The sequence below is a fragment of the Dipodomys ordii genome, unplaced genomic scaffold, assembly GCF_000151885.1.
Source record: "Dipodomys ordii isolate 6190 unplaced genomic scaffold, Dord_2.0 Scaffold196, whole genome shotgun sequence".
Lineage (NCBI taxonomy): Eukaryota > Metazoa > Chordata > Mammalia > Rodentia > Heteromyidae > Dipodomys > Dipodomys ordii.
Genome location: NW_012267412.1, coordinates 1,210,068 through 1,217,453, shown reverse-complemented (window position 1 = coordinate 1,217,453; position 7,386 = coordinate 1,210,068). Strand labels below are relative to the sequence as shown.

At 41.7% G+C, this 7,386-nt stretch overlaps 1 long non-coding RNA gene across 1 annotated transcript; it reads left to right on the top strand.

Annotated features, from left to right (window-relative positions):
• The first annotated feature begins 149 nt into the window (after positions 1-149).
• LOC105999692 lies at positions 150-4,552 on the top strand. Its single transcript, XR_001175749.1, has 3 exons — positions 150-237; positions 973-1,035; positions 4,455-4,552. It is a non-coding gene; the product is annotated as an uncharacterized LOC105999692 (long non-coding RNA).
• The last annotated feature ends 2,834 nt before the right edge of the window (positions 4,553-7,386 follow it).

Here is a 7,386-nt window from a genome sequence, read left to right as displayed (position 1 = left end):
CTCCCCTTCCTTCTTCTCCTTCCCCTCTGTCCCTTCAATTTCCTCCACCAAGTTTTCTCTGTTCCTCTCAGCCAATCAGCTATGATGTCTTCAAGCTGTTCATGAGGGCCTACCTGGAGGTGGATCTTCCTCAGCCACTGAGCTCAAACCTCTTTCTGGCCTTCAGCCAGAAGCCCAGACAGGAGACTCCTGACCACCCAAAGGAAGGAAGCAGCAGCATTGCACCAAACAGCTCAGGTATGTGGACTAGCCTTCATCAAGATGGGAGGAACTTGAATAGCTCAGACCCTGTGCCATGGACAAGGACTGGATTCCTAGAGTCCTCTGAGCATAGGAACTTTCCTATGGGTTCAGAATGGGGACCAAGGAACGGAGACTCTTTCCTTTATATGACTTCATAGAAACCCATGGTCCAATAAACAAGGAGATAATCCCTGCCACTCAGGTTCAGAGAATAGAATGTGGACAATATGGGACACAAACTTACATGTATCAAGAAAAGAAAGCCTTTAGCAAGGACTTCAGTCAGCTGGCAGAGCATATTCAGCACATGTCCAGGCTGCGACTAGCTGGGCACTGACATGAAGTGCAAGTTCCATCCTCCTGGAGCTTGGGTATGAGACGGGAGTCAGTCAACTCTATCTCCAGTTGACCACTAACAAAGCTTGGATTGGAGCTATGGTTCAAATGGTAGAGTTCCAATCTTGAGCAAAAGAGGTAAAGGACAGCAACTCAGGCCCTCAATCCAAGCCTGAAAACAGCACAAGAAGGAAGGAAGGAAAAGAAAGGAAGGAAGGAAGGAAAGAAAGAAAAGAAGGAAAGAAAGAAAGAAGAACATGAGCTCAGATGACAAGAAACCCTGACCCACAAACACAACTTATGTGAACCATATCATATGGGACGGGAACCCACCTGCCCCTTTAAGAGACCAGGAGCATACACTAGCCTTTAAATTATCTTTTTATTTCCAAGATTCTAGTGTACAAAATGTGGATAATGCTGCCAAAGCAGATGAGGCCTGTGCCCCTGATACAGGTAAGTCTTTGGAATATGTGATTTAGGGGAAGACTGGGGAATACCTCATCCATGAGGAGAAGGTGGAAATCTGGTGTTAAGTGAAGTTCTTTCTCTACTTGCCCTGGAACAAACTATGTCAAGATTTGGGACAGATTGCCATTTGCCTCTGTCCAAAGAAGGAGTGTGTGTGTGTGTGTGTGTGTGTGTGTGTGTGTGTGTGTGTGTGTGTAGTAATAGTAGTAGTAGAGTAGTAATGATGACTTCTCGTGGATGGCCGAAGAAGATACAAGTATATAAGGGCATTCTCAACAGATTGAGGAGTTACTAATAAGTTAGCAAGGAGAAGCCAACTAAAATTGTTTTTGAAGATCTGTTTGCCTGGCACCTGTTTCTTACATATTCCTTTAACCTCTACAGTCACACCACATGAGGAGCTGGGGTTTGGGGAGGTTATGTACTACTGGTGTACCTTGCAGAGCAAGGATTTAATTCATACTTGTCCAACCGCAAAATTTCTGCTCTGTTTCCTATGCAGAAAGAAGCAGCGGTATTTCTTGAGATGCGTGGTGGTTTGTGTCCGTGGCAAGGTGCCATTTTGGTTAGTTCCTGGTGGGTTCACCAAAGTTGCCCACTCGGAGGCTTCTGTAGTGTCTGCTGTCCTTAGGCCTAGTCCTGGGCTATGGCAGATGGGGAATCTCCCTGGCTCATTTATAAATGTGAAATGATTTCTCTGTGTTGATGACAGGCCCATGGCCCAAGGCCAGCCGCTCTTAAGAAGTCTGAGGAAAGCTCTGTGCCATTGGTTTATTCCTATAATCCTGAGATCTGAGGACTGTGGTTCAAAGCCAGTCCAGGCAGGAAAGTCCATGAGACGTTTATTTCCGGTTAACCATCAAAAAGCCAGAAGTGAAACTGTGGCTCAAATGATAGCACACTAGCCTTGAGCATATAAGCTCAGGGGCAGTATCCAGACCATTAGTTCAAGCCCCAGGACCAGCACCAAAAAAAAAAAAAGACTGAGAAAAAGCAAAGATTGCCATCCTTGACTTTTGCTCATGACTAATACACATTTTCTGGTCATTAGCCACCTAAATCAGATCAAGCAATAGAACATACAGACTGCCACTGCCTGGGTTTGATTTCTAACTCTTGGCAATACCTGTGGGCATGCTTGAATAATGTCTCAGGGCCTTGGTGTCCCATCTGAAAAATGGAACAACAGTAAGTGTTGTTATGAAGGTTCAGGTGAATTAGATGTGTAAATGCTTAGGACAGGTATTATTTGCCAAACTCTCCTTCAGTATGCATCCTCAGCCTCCGGAGGTGTCAGCTGGCATCCTGCTCTCATGGAAGGTCACTAGTGGACTCTCCAAGTTTCTTTGGAAGCTTTAAATACAAAGAAAGACTCAGAAAGTCAGACCTCGTTTACTGGACGTGATCATTTTGCTAAAAAGATTTATAAATACATGAAGTCAGAATCTGTCTACTGGGATGTACCCAGGAGATAAAGAATAGCAGTTTTATGTTTTTTTCATATATTATGTATGTATGTATATATTTATGTGTACATACATACCTATATAATTGAATATATGTGTGTATACATATATAACTATATGTATGTATACATGTATGATAGGTAAGATACTATCACTCCATGTTCTGCTTTCCAACCATAGTGAATTGTTTTAAATCTCATGAGTGCTTCACTTAAACACTGAAAACTCTGTAATCCTTCTAGTTTCCTTTCTAGCTCTGAGTGGAGAACAGATTAGAAACACATCAAGAGTCCACTTGAAGAAACTCTCATCTCAGGTCCCTGTGGTGTTTTGTGGGTTAGGGTTCTTGTCATTTGAGCTCATACTGTTTTCTTTTTGGTGCTGGTATTGGAGTTTGAACTCAGACCTAAGTGCTGTGCCTTAGCTTTTTTTTCCCAGTTTGAGCCTGGTTAACCATCATTTCAGTTCTTGTTTCCTGAGGTCCCAGAGAATTTGCTAGAAGTTTGTCATTTCTGTCCCCATCGGAGGGGCGAGAACAGTCATGGTTGCCTAGCAGCTGATCTGCCTGACCTTTTGGCTATTCTCTTCCTCAGAAACAGCTTCCTCTGTCCCTTCTTATGAACATGTTATTGATCATAAGTCGTCCTTCTTGAAATCCAACGTGATTGAAAGGTGGCTGCCAGAGAGAATGGCTCAAATCAAAGGACACAGATCCAAAATGGAGATTGGTGTGCCTAGCTTTTATTCTGCCTTTAGTTAATTGGTGAGACCAAATGAGGAGTCAGTCAGCACAAACCAGCTTAAGTACCTTTTATTGCTTGGTACCTTGGTTCTCTGACTAAGGATGTTATGGGTGGCATGCCTCCCTTCCCCTTTGGTCCTTACCATCAGAGTTATCTTTGCCTCTAAGGCTTCAGTACTTTGTTACTTAGTAGCATTGCCGTAGCTTCACTGCATTTGCCACTAATAGTCTTCTGTTTGCCTTGTCAGTTGTTTTCTGTGCATTTTACTCCCTTACTAGATACAAAAAATCATTTCTAATTGGTATGAAGGTTGAAAGGGTAACTGAAGAGAGAGTATGAAAAGTACCTCAAAAATTGATTTTACACACAATAATAAAAAAATTGATTTTACAGCTAGGTATTGGTGGCTCAGGCCTGTAATCCTAGCTACTGAGGAGGCTGAGATCTGAGGATCCTGGTTCAAAGCCAGCCCGGGCAGAACAGACCATGAGACTCATCTCCAGTAAACTACTCAGAAAAGCTAGAAGTGGTGCTATGGCTCAAATAGTAGAGTACTAGCTTTGAGCACAAAGAAGCTCGGAGACAATGCCCAGGACCTGAATTCAAGCCCCAAGACTAGCAAAAAAAAAAAAGATTTTACATCGTGAAATATACTTGCCTAGGTTTCTTGTTAGTAATATGTCTTATTTTTCTGACTCGAGGACAAAGTGTGAGAGAAACAAAGAATTTATCCTTGTGGTACAACAATATTTTATTGCTCTGCTAAGTCCTTTTTACATTTTCTTAGGCCAACTAACTAGCACATTTGCAATTAGTCAAAGTCTTTCTTAGTTTTCTGGAAATTGGTTGTCAGTCTCAGTTTCTGTTTTTCAGTATTTTATCCTTTTATTTGTCTTTAAATGTATTTGAGAAGAGCATTATGAGAGGCTATACTGGTGAAGTTCTAATCAAAATTACTTCATTAAGTTAGATATGTCCAAAAAGATCATCCAAAGTACATTCAGCTGTTGACTATTGGTATTACCAAGAATCAGTATTACCTTTTCTGAAAATGCAAAGAGAATAGATGAATTTCCTACAAGGAAAGAAACTCTTAAAAGTGACACAATGAAGTCAACTCAGAGAATATAACCTCCACAGTATGGACATTTCCTAATGTCTGTATCTTTGGATGCCTTCCTTTTGCCCATCACAGATGCAAACACAGTCCAGAAGCCAGTGACAGCCAAAGATCAAGTGACTACAGCCCCCTTGGGAGTTCCTGCTGCTCAGTCATCAGGCTCAGAGTCTCCAGTTGTGTATTTGAAGGATGTCGTGTGTTACCTGTCCCTGCTGGAGACTGGAAGACCTCAGGATAAACTAGAGTGTAAGTGCTTGCCCTATCTCAGACTTCAGCTGTTTCCTAAAGAATGAGAGTCCTGGCAATCATTTCTTACCCTACTAGAGATAGAGCTGGGATCACAGATATGGATTCTGCCCCTTTGAGGCAGACTTTTCTGCTCTGTCACCAACACTGACAGGGAAATTTCTTTGACTCCACCCTAGGACACAGTACCAGTTGTATATATGTTCAGGTTCAACGTTCTTGACATTGAACCAGAATTTGGAAAAGGGAGAGCTTCTCATCAAAAGTCAAGACTCCTCTGCTTGGCTGGTGGCACTTCCTGAAAGCTTCCAACACAAGGCCACTGAGATTCCTAGTTAGGATGACTTTTCTAGCTGGGGGCTGGGGGCACAGACCACCAGGCATGATCTGAGGACTGCAGTTTGAAGACAGCCCAAACAGGAAAGTCTGTAAGACTCTTATCTCCAATTAACTTCCAGAAAACTAGACATTGAGCTGTGGCTCAAAGTAGTAGAGCACTAGCCTTGAGCAAAAGGAGCCCAGGGATAGTGCCCAGGCCCTGAGATCAAGCCCCACAATGGACAAAAAAATTAGATAACTTTTATTTTCTTTTTCTTTCTTTCTTTCTTTTTTTTTTTTTTTTTTGCTTATGTGGTGCTGAGGAATCAAACCCAGGGCCTCAGGCATGCAAGGCAGGCGCTCTACCACTGAGCCACCTTCCCAGCCCCTAGATAACTTTCAAAGGAAAGATATTGAATAGCTGTGAACAAGCAACCCTATATTGTTATTTGCATGTGAGTGTGTGTGCACATGCATGCATGTGGTACTGGAGTTTGAACCAGGGCCTCACACTTGCTAAGCAGGTACTTTATCACCTAAGCCATGCCCCACCAACCCCGCCCTTTTTGGTATTAGTTATTTTTCCAGTAGATTTTCCAGTTTTGGGCTGGACCACCTTGGACTTCTACCCTCCTAGGTAGCTAGGATCTCAAGCCTGTGATGCTATACCTGGCAACAAGCAACTCTTTCGCTATGGTGATTTGTTTTTCCCTTGAATTCTCATCCATTTCTGTCCTGATAAGACTTATTTTCATACCTCCATTCACTTACTCATCTTCCACACACAAGCTCTTGGACCTCTAAAGGAAGAATGCTAGTTAATTTTGAGAGTTGAACTGTGTTTCATGGTGCTACAAAGTTGGTTACAAAAGCAACTTTAGGAGGAGAGTAAGAGCTTGGATTAAAAAGACCCTATAATCTTGCAAAAGACTCACCTAAGGGATGGTTTTGCTGATCTCTGAGTGCCTACAGGTATGCTTTTCATAATAAGAAATGAGAGGACCTTGTTACAAAACATAGAACCTACTCACTGCTTTTTGGGGATTTGAGTAGACAATTAGTGAAAACATACCAAAACAGCAAAAGTCAAAATTCCATTTACTAATAAGACAGTCCACAAAACTTACACATAAGCAAGGACAGTCTGCCAAAGGTCAACTGCCAAAACCAAAATGGAAGCATTTGCTCATTAACTGAGCTGAAAAATCTCCCTGAGGCCTGAGGTATTAAACGACTCCAAGTCTGAAGCTCTAATTTGGTAGCAGATGTAACAAATTTCAGTTTTCTTCTGACTAGTGTTAAAAGTGCCATGTCAAATTATTTCTAACATTCAGCTATATTTTGAGTTTTAGGCATTGTAGTTGTTAATGACTGACAAGGAGAATGGTAGATTTTCCTTCATGTTAGTTGCTCTCAGCCTATCTTAAAATGACAATGAAAAATACAGAAGTTTTTAATCATAGAAACTTTCAAAGATAGACCAAAAGAGTAGGAAGTGCATCTCTGCACTAGCACACATTGTTCAGCTTCAACAGTGATAAGCTCAGGGTCCAGCTTGTTTTTGTATATACCTCGCACTCATCTCCTCTGCCTTAGATTGTTTTGAAACAAACATGTAAGCATTTCATGCATACATATTTCAACATGTACCTCTACGTTACACACTTAAATATAACAAACTGTTAATCACATCCAAAGAAAATGATTCCTTCATACTATCTGATATTCACCTAGCATTCACATTTTCCCAATTGTCTTATGGGTTTTGTTGTGTTGTTGTGTGCTAAGTACTGGGGTTTGAAGTCGGGGCCTGGGCACTGTTGTTTAGCTTTTTTGCTCAAGGCTAGCTCTCTAGCACTTGAGCCACAGCTCCACTTCCAGCCTTTTGGTGGTTAGCTGTAAATAAGAGTATCACATATTTTTCTCCCTGGGCTGGTTTTAACAAAAATCCAAAGATCAACCAGGCTATCTTATAGGTTTTTAATTGGCTATTTGAATCAGAATCCAAGGAAGATCCATGGATTGCTATTGGTTATTGTATCTCCTCAGATTAATCTTTTGGCTTCTTCTCCATCTTTGGTTAATTTATTCCCTTGCAATTTTTCATTACAGAAATTTGATTGTTTATTCTGCCAAGTTCTCATTTTGGTTTGTTTTTATTGAATTCCATCAATTCAAATCCTTCCTTGATTTTAATGATTAAAAGCAAGTTAAGCACCAAGTGCCAGTGGCTCATGCCTGTAATCCTACCTACTGAGGAGGCTGAGATCTGAGGATCACAGTTGGAAGCCAACTTGGACAGGAGAGTCCATGAGACTCTGATCTTCAATTAACTACCAAAAAAGCCAGAGGTGGAACTGTGGCTCAGGTAGAGCATTAGCCTAGAACTAAAAAAAGCTCAAGGACAGCACCCAGGCCCTGAGTTCAAGCCCCATGACTGTCA